Here is a 15,716-nt window from a genome sequence, read left to right as displayed (position 1 = left end):
ACCACCCACGCGAACTCGAGATTAAACCGATGTAGTCATCACTACTTTCCTTGCCCAACGCGACGATCGATGCACCGCGAATCAATCAATCAAACCCCCACGAAGAGGAGGGAAAAAAAAAAAAAAAAAAAAAAAAAACCGAGTCAAGAATTTCGAAACGAAACTTTGAAAAATAAACCTCACCACTCGATCGATCTTCCAATCCGCGTTGTACGTGATAAATAAACGAGAAAACCCTAAAAATCCAAATCCGCCCCGTTAATGACATTCGGCGTATACAATATACCTCTACACTATACATACACAAGCCCGCAGCGGGGGCAGGAATATAATAAATTCGAAGGGGTACATGTGATGATATTATGTAGGGCGAACGATGAACACGTATACAGATACACAATCGTAAAACATATAATGTACAGATATGCGTTCCAGACGCAAAGCGACGGTGGGAGGACCACCTAAGGACGCGGGAGGGAAGCTTACGCGTGCGTGAATATATATATATATATACGTTTAAAGAGAGAAAATAAGAAAGGCGTGCGGCAAGGAGGTGGGGAGGGGTAGTGAAAGGAGACAAACGAAACGTCTCTGTTTCGTAAAATAAAAGCCGGACCGCCCATTTTTCCGCTCCCTCTTGTGGCGCGCGAGGGTTGAAAGGAAAGGTCATCACCGAACGCGTCTGGTCTGGTGTCTGTCTCTTTTCCTACACATACATAACGTGCGTGCCTATATGTACGTATACACCATTACCCCGGGTAAGTTATGCGAGGGCTCTTCCTTCGACGACTGTCGCGGACCAATTTGGAAAAGCGCTCTACCCTATGCGCTGTGAGGACCATTATCCTTTTTTTTTTTTTATTTTTTATCTTTTCAATATGATGGTGCGTTTCACGCGTTTTTATCTACATGGATGCGCGTGAAATATTGGGATTGGAAACATATTTTTGGAAGTAGGTGCACACATCAGTGTGTATATATGTATACATCTCCGTGTGCCACTGCGAGAAGTTAATGCATTTCTCGAGTACTTGTTGGATGTCTTGCCCTACTTGAACAAAGATAGTATACCTAGTTTGGTCTTTTTTGGGCATTAAAATAGATAAAACTCAAGATTTTCTATATTACTGGAAAAGGAGCCAAACTACAACAATATGGATAAAAGACAGGATTTTCAGTTCTTCTTTATACCTATGTTTACGGTATTATTTATCAAAAACTAATGAAAAACCACCCCATTCCTCCTACAGTATATATCTAGTTGTTAGTCATACCCCGAAGTGTGCATTTTTTATTTACTTGGTTCTTGAGTTAGCCCGTATTATTTAATTATTTGTTAATTATTGCTATTGAGAAGACAAAGAAAATTAATTTTTATTGTACCCCCGATTCGCAATAATTATTGATAAATCTTGTTTTTATTACTTGTATTAATCGCTACACCGGACGAGGTGGTGTTTACCGCTCAACGCTGCAGTTAAATCAACAAAGTTTAAACTCAGTCTATTTAGTGACTTATTTCAATACTCCAGAAAAATCGAATTTTATAAACCTCGATTATTACATGAATGAATTTAAATTTTGCGCTTGGAGCTGTTACCAAATTCTTTGATAAAAATAATAGTGTTATCAAGTAATGATAAAAATGTAACGATTACAATCTACCACCCATCACACGTATACAAAAGTTGAACCGATTCGTATGAAATTTTACAGACGCAATTTTTTTGTGCAGATTAAAAATGTTCTACTACCTCACTTAAAACTGCAAATCGATATCACATATTTTATCTTATCAACTTCTTGTCTGACCTTAAACGTAAAGATTAATTTCGATCTAATCGAAATATTTTTCGATTATCATTCGTGCTAAATATGATGACGTTTTTTTTTTTTTTGGTTCTTTTATTTTTAAGAGATCTTTGAAAAACCTGTTGTTTATGGTCAAACTTAAAAAAATTCACAACAACTATCGAACATGTATTGAGAAAAACGAGTTAATATATTCTAAAAAATAATTAAATAAATACATTAATTTCTTTTTTAAATGATTGGGTCATCAAACGAAGAGTTTTTCATGAAATAACAAATAGTTGGTACATTATTTAAAACGCTTACATTTTTTTCAAATAATTTGTTTTTGTCGATACCTGTACAACTGATTGAAACTCTTTGAGAATAACGGGAAGAATAGAATAAGCCAATTTTTTCATTCCTAATTAAACGAAGACGTGACGTAAAAATATCAACGAATCATACCTAATTTGAATATATACGGTGACAAATATTTTAAAATCTATATCCCAGAAAATTCCAAGAGCAGTAAATTTTCATTAGTATATTGTAAAAAAAAAAAAAAAAAAAAAAAAAAAAAAAAAAAAAAAAAAAAAAAAACTACGTTTTCCAATACTCCTTCCGTTCCTCAACAATTTAATGTACGTCATCGTTACCGAAGAAAGTACCCGCTTCCAAGATCGAGATGACAACTGCGTCGACCAAAACGATCTCGACTCAACCGGGGGGGGGGGGGGGAAGGAAGCCATCAACCACGGCACAATTATTCATACACGTCGTTACAAAAACCGCAAGACCCACACGGGCACAGCATCTCGTTATCCGAGAGCCGAAGGCACGATCCACCTGCGTCGCGCAAACGTTGCATACATCATGTAATTAAAGAATCTACGCGAATAACTCCATTAAAATGTCATTACGCGAAATGGACATCCGAAAAGGGATTTCAAGCGCGCGCCTCCCCCCTCCTACGCACACGCACCCTTTTGATACGCTTGTGATCCTCGGCGTGAGAATTTTTAGCGTTCCCTCGAAAGAACGTTTTTTTTTTTTTTTTTTTTTTCTCCGCTTGGTATATTACGCCCGCCTCTCCCCGTATATACACGTACACCTCGTGCATGCGTATTCTCGCTTTCTTTTTCTTCCCCCGAGATTTAATCTCGATTAATGTCTCTTCTACGCTTGCCCGCCCCCTTGCATTTAAGTATATATCTACGTATACCAATTCTCTTTGCATTGACTTGACGCCGGATGTGCAAAGTCCGGTTTTATTTTCAATACCTCGCGTTACCTAAACTCGTTGGTGCTACTTTTTTTTTTTTTACAATTTTAAAGGGTATTCAGAAATTCACGTTTACCACAATCGAACACACGCTCCGTTAATTAAATAGGGATGCCAACCTACGACCCGAGGAAAACTTTATTCCACTTGATGTTAGTATTGAAAGCCAGATTTTTGTGTCCATATAGAAACGCTTCCACGTGCAGTCGTATGGATATTATCATTCTGACATTGTGTGCGTACACGCATAATATACACGTACACTTTCTACGCTCTCGTGTTTTTTTTTTTTTTTTTTCGAATATTATCCTGTCAGCTGCCTCGAGCACGACGCATATCAACAGCTTGTTAAATTGAGCAAAAACGCAGAGGTGATGAGCGCCCCTTGGAAGTGCCGCTAATGTACAACCTACGACTAACCCACTAACGAGCACGTCACGGAGCGTTGAAAAGATGCGAGTTTTCTTTTTACAACGAGGTCTTCGTTGCATGTATCAAAACTTTTTAAAAAAAAGGTCAAATAAACTGGTGGATTCTTTTTCTTCTCAAAAGAGATTGTTCACCGAGCGTCGTTTCGTCGAAAAGTCGAGCTCTAAATGGTGGGTGGTGAAGCAGTCGCTACCAAGTGTTTAGTCTAAACGTCGATCGCTCGTAACGGGGAATCGGTGTATAATAATCGATTGCGCAACTGCGCTGCTTTCGCTTACCGATCTGCGACTTTTGAGCCGAAAAATCAATAATGGACGACTATTAAGGGGCCGAACTGTCCAATGGGCCGCGCATCTGTATCAATTAAGTATAGAAGAGTCTCTATTAATGCCGGAATTCGAGGAATCGATATACGTGTGGCTATATACTTACCTTTTTTTTTTCACTTGTGGAAACTTCCACACGTTGGAAGAAAAAAAAAGTTGGCTATGAAAAATAGTTGTATATAGTTACTTTAATCATTTTTGTAGTTAAAAACAATGATGACGTCAACTGTTTTTACTATATTAATTTGTAAATATAAATTATTATTAATTTTGTCAGTAACTGATGTACATGCCATTAATTACAGAAAAGAAAAAGCGAAAAACAACGAAAATGTATTTACTTTATTTAGCCATTGTATCCCAATGAGAATTTAATAATTTTTCAATTCACGGCATATTAAACGCAATAGCACGTGCACGTGGCATTGTATCAACAAGTATCGATACCGCATTGGTCGTACAAGCCAAAACACCCGTTAGCAAACTTATTTTAGCGCACGTGTCTTGCAAAATATTAATTCCTCTGTTATTTTATCATATTATAAAAACTATCGTGCTCATTGTTTTTATTTCGCTTTGAACTAATTTTTTGTATCAAAATATTAACATTAAAATGTCTCGATCTAAATTTCTATTTCATAAAAAACGATACAACAATAATGAAACTACAATAGATCCGAAGGGGGTAATAATCGTGTGTATTTTAAAACTCACATCAGCACTCCCGATTGCACGCATATAAGTGCATATATTTGAGCATCGACTACAATTTTCGACTGCCCAGAGACTATAATGTATACATCCGCACCCTACATTGTACACATTATGTACGAGGAGCAAAAAAGATGGGGGGAAGATGAGAAAGAAGCGAAAAAAAAAAAAAAAAAAAAAAAAAGAAATCGAAAGCGGGTCGATTGTGCGTCGCGCGCTCCTCCCCATTGTTGGTTTTAAAGCGCGTAATTCGATAATCAAATACGGTGGGCTCGCGCGCCCATCACTTTTACCTTATATATACCACTCTTTTGCTGGTGCGCGCATGTATATACATGTATAGCTTTTATAAGCAGCATATCGTCCCTCTGTATAATTAAAGGGAGTACATAATAAGCGCCTTCTCGCTAAAGTATTAACTTAATTGCTTTATTAGATTAGACAGACCCGTGGATGAGGAGGCGGAGGTTAAGTACCTAGAAGTACCTTTTTCTTGGGGTTTTTTTTTTTTTTTTTTTCTTTAGTTTTTTAAATATTTTTTCTTTTTTATGCTTATACATCTGTGCACTTATAATTAATAACGCGTCGATGTAATTGTACTTATCAACGCGATCAGTCCAACTCAGGAGACTAAAAACGTTGAGTTTCGACGTGAAAATCGATTTTCTACTTATTCGTATATTTACGTATTTTAATAGTAAGTAAGGCCAGAGTCACGAAGCACATTATTTTTCTTGTTTTTCTTTCAACAAAAGATGACGTTGCTTCTGAAATCAGCCATGTGTTATTTATTTTTTCCTCATTAAATCATCGGAGATAAAAAATAAATGTATGATATTGTTCTAAATTACATGTGATATGAAAAAATTAAATTTTACTCAAACATCATTATCATAATTGTATATTGACATTGAAAAAATTTAACGTACCATGTATTATAATTTTTATAAATAATTATATTTAAAATATTTGTACTGCATAATTAATTTTTTCATGTAATAAATCGATTTATTTAATAATTGATGAATAATATTTATGATTTTGATTGATATAATTTCAAACCATTTACTTATATTTTAATACAAAAATATTAGAGGTATAAATAGAATTTTTGTAAATTTTTGCAGTGTCTTATCGTGGCATAAAACAATCTCAGTAATATTGGTCCCAATTAACGGTCGTAAAAAATAAATTAAGAGATCCAGCAAATTTTTGTCATCGTTTTAAATTATTGAAAAAAAAGGGGGAGAAACCATTTTTACGAATTTCAGGGCGGACGGTAGCCTTTGAGCGTAAAACTGCTTATTTCGTTTAGACTCAATTTTCAAAAAATTTAACGAGACGCGCCAAGAAGCCCCTATGCAATTATTTCGTAATCTTTTGTCCTAAGGATTTCTCATTTCGCCGAAAAATGACGAAACGAAAAACAAAAAAAAAATTACTCTACTTGCTTACTGTTGCTTACTTACTCTTCATATTGACAAACGAAACGTACAAATTTAGTATACATTCCATAGACAGTATGGAAATAGAAAAAAAATTTTTTTCTATAAATACATTAACGAAAAAAGCCTCCAATAGTCTACAGCACGAATGACTCGCCCAAAACCCAAAGGAACCCATAGCGCGAAAAGACCCAATTTTCCGAGACAAAGCGCGCCATTGCGAAACAATGGGAAAAACGACGGGCGTGTTAAAAGTCAATAAGAAAAATATAGCAGCCAGATCGGATTAGTTACGGTTTATTTTGCAGCGCGGCTTCCGAAGCGGCAGGAATGAGAGGACGAAAAACAAAAAAACAAAAAAAAAAAAAAACGAAGAGAGAGAGAGAGGAGGCGAAAAAAAAGGAGCTTCGGAGATCGGCTCAGCGTCCGATTGTTATTTCGGCGGTTAAAGCATCCCGAGAGAGCGAGAGAGATCGAGCGGATGTAGGCGGCGAGAAAATTGGACGTTTTGCAGCACCTCACCTACCCACACACCTACTCTCTCTCTTTATACACACACGGTCGTCTAGTCTCTCTCGTTTCTCCTTTTGGTCAAGGGCCGATTGAGATATTATCGATAGGCAGGTATACTTACGGGGCGGCTTTCGATTCGCCAAAGCGGGAGAAAGAGCGAGGATTCCGCGGCCCCCCTCCCCCTCTTTTAGATTCTCCGCGTCGATGTAGATTTTTCGGTGCAATAAATTTGGGCGCGCTTTGTGCTCGTCGTGTTTGTCTTGGCAAACATACGCCGGTAGAAGCCAGCTTCTTTTTTTTTTTTTTTTTTTTTTTTTTTTTTTTCTCTCACTCGGTTCTGTATGTACACACATACGTGCTCTCGAGGAGCTCCTCGGTACCATCCAAATTGAGTTATAATCGGAGATATGGCGCGCCGATACGCGAAATTACGAGTCATCAGTGCCAAAGGTGTATCTCAGGATTTGGTTTTAGAGTAACACTCGCTGATTCCGTTTAAACGGTCGATACGGTGATTTTTCTTGCCTTCGGCCAGTGGGCCCAATTTATTGGTATATTATAAAATACGTCCTCAGTAGTAACTAAACTGATAAAGTTGTTTTTCACCCAAAAAGGGAGATTAAAACTACTTTGAAGTTGAAAAAACCTTTTTTTATGTATTTTTTTTCGTCTTTAGGTACTTGATGCAGGAAAAAAATTATTAGCACATCCTGTTTACGAGCGACGGCGTGAAAAGGACTGTCCACACTTTGGAATCGCCCTCCATTGTTCCTTGCCGTGAAAAATAATAATTCCAATTTATGGGACCCCTCCTTTTATTTGGTAACAAATTCAGGAATTACCAAACGCTACGCGCTCATCCTCTTTTGCCACCGAATAGACCGAGTTGGTCCACAATCTTGCAAACTAATCGTCTGGATGTACCAAAAAAAAAAAAAAAACCGCGCTCGCCTTGTTTTTCCATCCATCACTTCAAAAGTAGAGGCGATACCTACTTTCCAAAGCTGCCTTTTGGTTTTGGATTTAATCCTCTTAAATAGCTCCGAATTTATCACTCGTGCGAATAATAGGATCCATGCGTTTTGCCGCGGGTACCAACAATTGAACTATTTTCAAAAGCTGGGGTTCGACGCGTGTGAGAACCCTCACACCGATGCGTGACGATCTCTTGCTTTTTTCCTAATAAACCTTCGTCCCTTGGCATCAAAAAAACAAAATTAGCCCGCAACACTGTCAATATGTTTATACGCCCCAATTAGGATCCAGTAAAAAAAAAACACCATATCTTACGTCACCATTACAAACTCCCGCACACTGGATTTATAACACGAATGGGTAAATAATTAATAAAAGTAGGGGACCCATGCGTAGTTTACGACCGAAAGTAACTGTATATAATACATTTATGCTAATTGGGCGCGTTCATAAATAACCGGTGCTCAAAAGGAGCCGTGCGGAGTCAAGTACAATAGAAGGGACACAAAGTAGTCCAGACACGGATTAGGCGTATTGTGTCACTTTCGAGGTCAACGTGATGGTTTTCTGCAACTGCGTTGTTGGACTATACATACGAATCTTCGTGTCATAAAAATGTGTCTACGGTGTATATAGGATGTTGGGGTTGGGTATTGGGAGGAGGGACGTGCCTGTACGCCCGAGGGCTTCGGTTAATACAGGTAGCCCAATGTGTATGCATGCGGTGAATTGTATAAGTACACCGGGAATATAATTATCACGCGTTTGGAAGTACGTGTTGCGTGTCGACGGTAATTTCGTTGCTGGTTACTTTATTATTATTACTTTTTTTTTTTTTTTTTTTTAAAGATGATGTCCTAGTTTGTTGAAAACTTGTCGCAATAGGTCACTCGTAGGGGATATAGTTTTGGGCTTTGTTTCTTTCTGAAGTCAATCTAATTAAAAAAAAAAAAAAAAAATTATTTTGTATGAACAACTGAACGTAATGTTATATCTGGGTTTAAATCGTTCGAATTATTTGAAGTATGAATATATTCTCCAATGTCGTACCGCAAACGCGTCCCTCATTTGACCTTATGCATCCATCGAGTCTGTGCACGTACAAAGTATACTTTTAACTGAAATTTTAGGTGCAATTTATTTTTACGTGTCTATTAGTGGGTATGTACGACATTTCTGTACCATAATTATATTGTCTAATGTCATGATATCGTGTCACCACACGATTCATCCAGTATTTCTCGTATACTTGACCGTGGCACGGCGTAGCACAAAGATATAGGGAACAAAAGGTTGTTAAAGTCAAGTTCCCACTGAGCTTCTATGTAGGTACGCTAGACCCAATAAACCGAACAATACGTATAAAATGTGTGTATAATGAACTTCTTGAAGCTCCAAAAACATAGAGCTATCGAGAAAGCAGTCGCGTGCGAGCAACAAAAGACAAGCCCCTACGCGAATTCTGCACGCGCCTATTCGCTTAAATTGAAAAAAAAAAAAAAAAAAAAACCAAGATCGATTCGGACTCTCTCCCCCACCCCCTTAGATGCGTTTAGTTTGGTGCTCTTTTGCCCCTATTTTTTTTTTTTTTTTTCCTCCTTTCCCACATAACGACGCACGAAAACGCGAGCGGTCTCCTAGGCATGATGTGTTTAGCGTATCGGCCGTAACTGACAGCCGTGTTATTTCACCGGCAAATAATACCCACCGCCGCCACCACCTATCGCCGAAAGAGAGAGGGGACCCATTGTCGAATAATACATCGAGGCAAGTGCATTCGGGGCCGATCATCCACTCCAGCGTGCTACCCATATATAGGTATATATTGTGTGTATATGGTGCGGAGCGTGTGCCGAGAATGCATTTCTCTCCCCACGGCACCGCAGAGAGAAATACAAAAAGGGAGATGGGGTGGAGTGACCCTCGGGTCGAGCGGCTCTAAACTACCTGGCAAATTGCAACGAGAAATTTAGAGAGAAGCGAGGGATCGGAGGGTCAGTCTGAGGTTCTATCTTTTTCTTCTTCTTCTTCTTTTTTTTTTTTTTTTTTTTTTTCTTCCTTCATTTATTTCTCCACGTGAGAAAGGAGCCGGCTTTGGAAGTGTTTTTTCCCTCTTCTTCGTTTTTTATTCAACTTTTTGCCCCTTCGATCGGAAAGCGTTTAAAAGAGCGTCGGACGGGAAAATCGGACGAATGAGCCTTTGTCAATATTATTGTCACATTGTACGGAGACGCGTGTTTTTTCTCTCTTGATACTCGCTTGTAAAAAGTCAACACATCGTTACACACGTGAAATCGTGCGTGGCCCAACGTGCCAAGTTATTTTCATAGATTCGATCGAAAAAAAAAATCTGTTCTGTTGTTTTTACACGCGGCACTTTGGGCGCGATTGACTCGCGTTGGGAAAATTCTCCAAAACCCACATTCAATAGGTACAAAGTTAACAGGGCAAGTAAATTGATTGGCCGTTTCTCAGGGCTCGCTTTTCATCTTGCGATTCGATTCGAAGGTTTGACGCGTCCGACAAGCAAAACATCCATCGTTTCACGTTTTTTCACATTTTCGTCCTTTTTACCCAACAACCTGACGCTGCGACCGGGAAATGCTCCTCGCTCCTTGCGTCGATCAAAAATAATCCACAATGGGTCACATCAGTGGGACCACGAGTTCAAAATCATACACGTAATACACGTACTTTTATTCAATACTTTTGAAATATTTTACGTTGCACACGTTGTTATTATTGAAATTATTTAACTAATTTATCTGGATTAAAATTTAACAAATATAGGTTTGGCTCGTTTATCCAAAAATTCAAAGTGAAATACTGTTCACAAAATGTGCATCTCTTTGGGTATAATATTGCGTGTAAGTTGGGTGATAAAACATAGTAGCAATAATTATTGGAAGCGCATTCTTTAACTGGAACGATTAAACAAAATCAATAGAGGATCGGGGATAAGAAAAGTAATAACTATACATAGGCACGAAAAAATAGAGGATGAAAGACAAACAAAAAGGAACCAATTAGCGCCGTGGCGTGTGTATACGGAACAAAGATCCCCTGCAACAGAAACACACAATGCCTCGCAAAATACATACGTGTAGTAGGCGCTTCTCGAGAAGTTGGGAGCAAAATGTAAAAGAAAGGCGTTTGCTCTCTATTACTGTATACAATGCACACACCACGTCCGAGCTGACGTATAATGGCACTTGGCAAAGATAAAACGAGAGAGAGCCAAAGAGGATTAGGCCTCCGATTAGATCCCCCGCCATGTTTATACAGAGTTCCCTGTAAAACAGAGACCCGGCGCCGATAAGGATGCACTTGTTGCCTCCTCTCTTTTTTTTTTGGGGGGGGGGGTGCAGAGAAGAGAAACAACACGACCTGGCTTCACATATAAAAATACACTCGTATACACGGTAGCAGGCGTGGACTTTGGCTCGTGGTGTGGCGCGGAACACCCAGCCCGTGTCCACGCTTATTAGGGCTGATTATAGGGTGGGTGTCGAGTGTGTTTTCGAAAGAACTTGGTCTAGCTTCTGGGAAACGTATTTTGGCTCCTCGTGGCGTCCTCGAGTGTTGACCTCGGGATTAGTATCGATGCTCCCTGCCGTTGCGAAATAACTTGTGCGCGGGTTCGCGGAAAAGCGCGGAAAAACCCCTTACGTCATTCCAAAGTGCAATTAGTGCTCGTGACGCGTATCTTTTTTTCCTTCTTTTTCTCTTTTGATTTTAATTTGCGGGCGTTGGCGAAACTTTGTTTTTTTTTTTTTTTTTTTTTAAGAAAAATTTTCGACGACTATGTGTATGTCTGGACTTTGCGTTTCTAGGGGATCTCGTGTGGTACTCGGAAGGGGCAACCTTTATTTGAGATTATACGTGAGCTATTTCGCAAAAAAAGAAGAAATTCAATTAGGAATAATTTCGTGAAATTGGAAAACTGGGTGTTCCCTCGACCCTGGGTGAATGAAGAATCATCGGGGTTACTTAAATACAAATAAATATATGAAAACAAACGAATGGTAAGTATTTGGAAGGATAAGTAAAGAGCCCAGACAAGCGGTGACAGTTGAAGTCTAATTTTTATTTCATAGTGTATTTTATCTGATGTATTTGATCTTTAAGTACTAGAAATTTAATTAAAGTAACAATATTAATAATAATATTATTAACAACAGTTTTAAAACTTGTGCAATATATCCAATAATCATAAGAATGGTACATGGTATCATTATTTCTTCTATTTTACACTTTGTATAGTATTTTATGTATAAGGAAATGAGATATATTATTAACATGAATATCACAATTAAACAAACTAACACAATTACTGCAATCCAAAGCCAAGATATTCCATCCCCTAAAATATGAATTAACTTATTAAATTGTATTACATAGTTGATACCAAAAAACAAAGAATGAGAATATCCATTATGATGTAAATACCTTCCACAATTATTCTTTTGCGAATTTCGTACTAATCCAAAACGATTTTTAGCCACACAGGAATAATTTCCGCTATCATTTTCCAAAAGGTATTTAATTATTAATTTCTGATTGTCATCCTTTAGGACGAACTGTTGCCATAATTCCAAGGGAATGTCGTTTTTGTACCAAGTGATATTTGGTTTCGACTCCTCCTCAACGTAACACAATAAACTAACATTACCCTGAAGATTTTTCGCTAAACGAATCGTTATGGTGTCATTCATATTTGTGTCGATAATTCGAAGTTTTTCGAAAACTGGAAACAAACAATAAGTTATGAGCATGATAATTATAATTGATCTTCATCAAAAAAGTACAGTTAAGTATATATAATATCATGTCAGGTAAATGATTATTTTCCTCGCTATACCTTCGAGAAAGTAAGTTTTTTTCTCAATTCGGTTATGTAAATCCGTCGCTTCGCAACAATATTCTCCTTCGTCCGATTTCTGCGTGTTTTTGATCGATAGAATGCTGCGGTGAGTGAAGTTGGTATTTTTTTTTATCTTACGCTGATGTTTCTTTCTAATGAAAACGAGTAAAGTTTCGTGATGTAAAATTTAAGTGCTTATCATTATAACGTGTTTTAAGGACTTACATTTACCGTAAATTTTACTCGACCATTTTACCGTGGAGTATCCGTTATGAACAGCGTCACAGATTAAAGTCACGTCATCGCCACGAAAAAATTCTTTTTCTGGTTTTATAATCCCAAAAGAAACACCAGGCACTACATCTGCAAACGACCAACTAATGAAATAAGTAGTTAAAACTAAGAAATTCATTTTCGCGTGGAAAAATCGAGATAAAACCATCGCGAAGATGCGCTAACCGGTAATACAAATATCTCGTTGGATCGAACTCTATTTTCATTGTCTTATTCGTGCAGTTACCGCATTTTTTGGCGGATGGCTGAAGAATCGCTTTACGTCAAATTCGTGGGAAGCACGAGTTGTTATTCGAATGACCAATTTTATCGATAAACCGGCCGAAATCCATTTGTATAGTTATTATTAGAGGCGACTAAGTTTTGGCTGTTTATCTTATCATTCGGTTTTTATAAGTCTTCTTCTTTGTTTACGGAAAAATATGAGATACCTTCAACGCTGTCACGTAAAACAAAACGAAATTTACCAACACAGGATGAAAAAAAAAAAAAAAAAAAAAAAATATCCAAAACGATACGAACGAATAAGCTTATTCAATGACTAAGCACTGGAGAGTGATAAAGCAAGACAAAAATTATGCAAAAAGTTACATACACACATATATATATATGGAAGGTACACATAATAAGACAGAGTAGTTGCAATGGAAGGTCACTCGAGTATAGGTTTATACAGCTGGGAGAAACAAAAAATGGAAGTTGCAACCCAATATTGAACGTAGCATCGTTTGGAATAATAGAAATACATTAACTTGGATGGACTAAATAACGTGAGCATAGATGAAAATACTCGAAAATACGAAACAAATGCCCCTTTGAGAAAGTAAATAAACGAGGGCGAAAAACCCACACGAAAAATTACCGTACGAGAAATGCATAGCAAGTATATATACGCCCAAAAATCATATAGTTTCGGCTCTGAAGGCAGTACTCATGGGAATCCTGGGAAATCGAAGACGGGTGCAGGTCCTCCCCCTCCCCCTGGGTGAAAAGGGGGGTCCGACGAAACGGTGCTCGAGTTGGACTCAAGTGGCGAGGCCACGCGTGCGCCTACCCTTGTACCACCTAACCGGTTCAAGTGTAAATATCATTGTAGGCTCCTTGTTGTTGCCCATTATAAATCCCCATTTGCACACGAGGTACGCAGTATCGCGGGATCGGACGGGGCTCGGGGTCTCTCGGTGGCGAATCGATTCTCTCACCGAGCTTTCGCGGTTTTTGCGACGGGCACGTTTAACGGTTCGTTAACGGCACAATGGCTCCAGAGTGCCACTCGACGCTATTATTACTTACTATCATTGTGAGAACACCGCGTTGCATACACATATACTTGGGTTTATGTATATATACGTGCGATGAGAAGTTGTCTCGGACGAGGGAAGAGCTCGTGCTTGAAAAAAAATAAAATAAATAAGTATGTCATTTATACTCATCTCGGTAAGTTGTCGTTTAATTGATTGAACGTCTGATTGTTTGCAGATTAGCTCAATAATTGGTTTTGACACCTGACTTAATTGTGCAAAGATTAGGCTGTACAATTATTAAAAAATATTGATATGATGTAAAATGATCCGCAAAGTTGCAACAGAGGGTATACGGTTATTGGTAATTTTTTATAAATGTATTATCAAGACTTGGAAAGGATTTTTTTTTTTTTTTTTTAACCACATGGTAGGTGTTGCACATCTCAGGCAACATTTATGATGCACGTGTGGACATCGGTATCCATGTATGATGTCTTTTTCTTGTTTTCGTTTGGATATAAGCTTTACCCTTAAAAAGAGAGAAGGATGCACATGGTAGATCATATCACCATCGTTACTTTTTTTTTTAGTCGCTATATTTAACATCGAAAGAAAAATATTAGCTCACCGTTTGTTTAGTTGTCAGCCAACGGTTTCTCAATTATCGCCGATGAAATCATCGACCTCCCAGTTTGTCGACGCATTGCAGGAGATTTTATCCAAAATCAAAGATTGACATCAATAATAAAAAACTGATGACGATGTACTTTTCCTTCAATATAGTGGCAATAAATAAACTTGAAAATCGAATGACTACTGATACTATACTGTTTCGATAACAGCAGTTGTGTATAATAAACACGTTTGTAGTACGTCATACTACTAATATTTAAACAGAGGCTTGGGTTAATAACCCCGAAATTATTTACAATCACTGGATAATTTATAAAATTTACTGTTCTTTCGAAAATTACCACTACAGAAATATGTGCACATCGAAGGTCACTCTATTGTTTTATTTCACATATACATGATCATTTGATGCAATTTTATTACGTTACAGGGGTTCGTAGTTAATACATGCTGCGTTAAATTTTTTACACAAGGTTATACTGTCTTAAAATGTTACAGTACGTCGTTTCATTCATTTGAACAATAATTTAGTTAAGTCAATTACAAAAATTGAGGAGCTGGAAACGAAAAGGGCGCATAAGTTGAGAAACACGTAAAAGTATTGTCCAAGGAGTAAATTTTTCAAACTCACCATATCGATTTTTAAAAAATACTAGCTTGTATAGAATGAAAATCCACACCTTTTTTACATTTACAACTTTTTGAATCAAGTCGTACTTTTTTAAATAAGAAATAAAAACCGCATTTCTTGAAAACTCAAATTCAATCACTTTTAAAAACATAAATTGCTGTTTCTCAGTCAATTATGATCGAAATCGTTTGAAATTTAGTACGGGTACGTGAAATGCCTCAGCGCTGGCGATGAATTAATCAGATTTAGTTAAATTTTTTTTAATTAATTAATATTTAATTAGAAGTAGGTAGTGCACGGATTACGAAGGTTGTCAACTTCAATGAAATAAAGTGTGCGGGAAAGTTTCAGCTTGACAAAACTTTCAGCGACAAAGTTGTTCCTCAATATTCGAAGAAGTTTTCCTAAAAGTTTCAAATCGATTTATCAAAAAACAGCCGAGATAGAGAACTTTGTATAAATAGAACGTGCACAGCTGACAATAACTGAGCCACGGCGGTCGCCCAGCTCAACAACACCATCAGGTTAGGCCGTCTGCTGCATGCCGATGACAGCTTATTGCCTACCATCCGTGC

Source organism: Copidosoma floridanum, unplaced genomic scaffold, assembly GCF_036245765.1.
Source record: "Copidosoma floridanum isolate Cflo_tuat_1 unplaced genomic scaffold, Cflo_Japanese_pri ptg000021l, whole genome shotgun sequence".
Lineage (NCBI taxonomy): Eukaryota > Metazoa > Arthropoda > Insecta > Hymenoptera > Encyrtidae > Copidosoma > Copidosoma floridanum.
Note: the sequence above shows the minus strand (reverse complement) of the source record.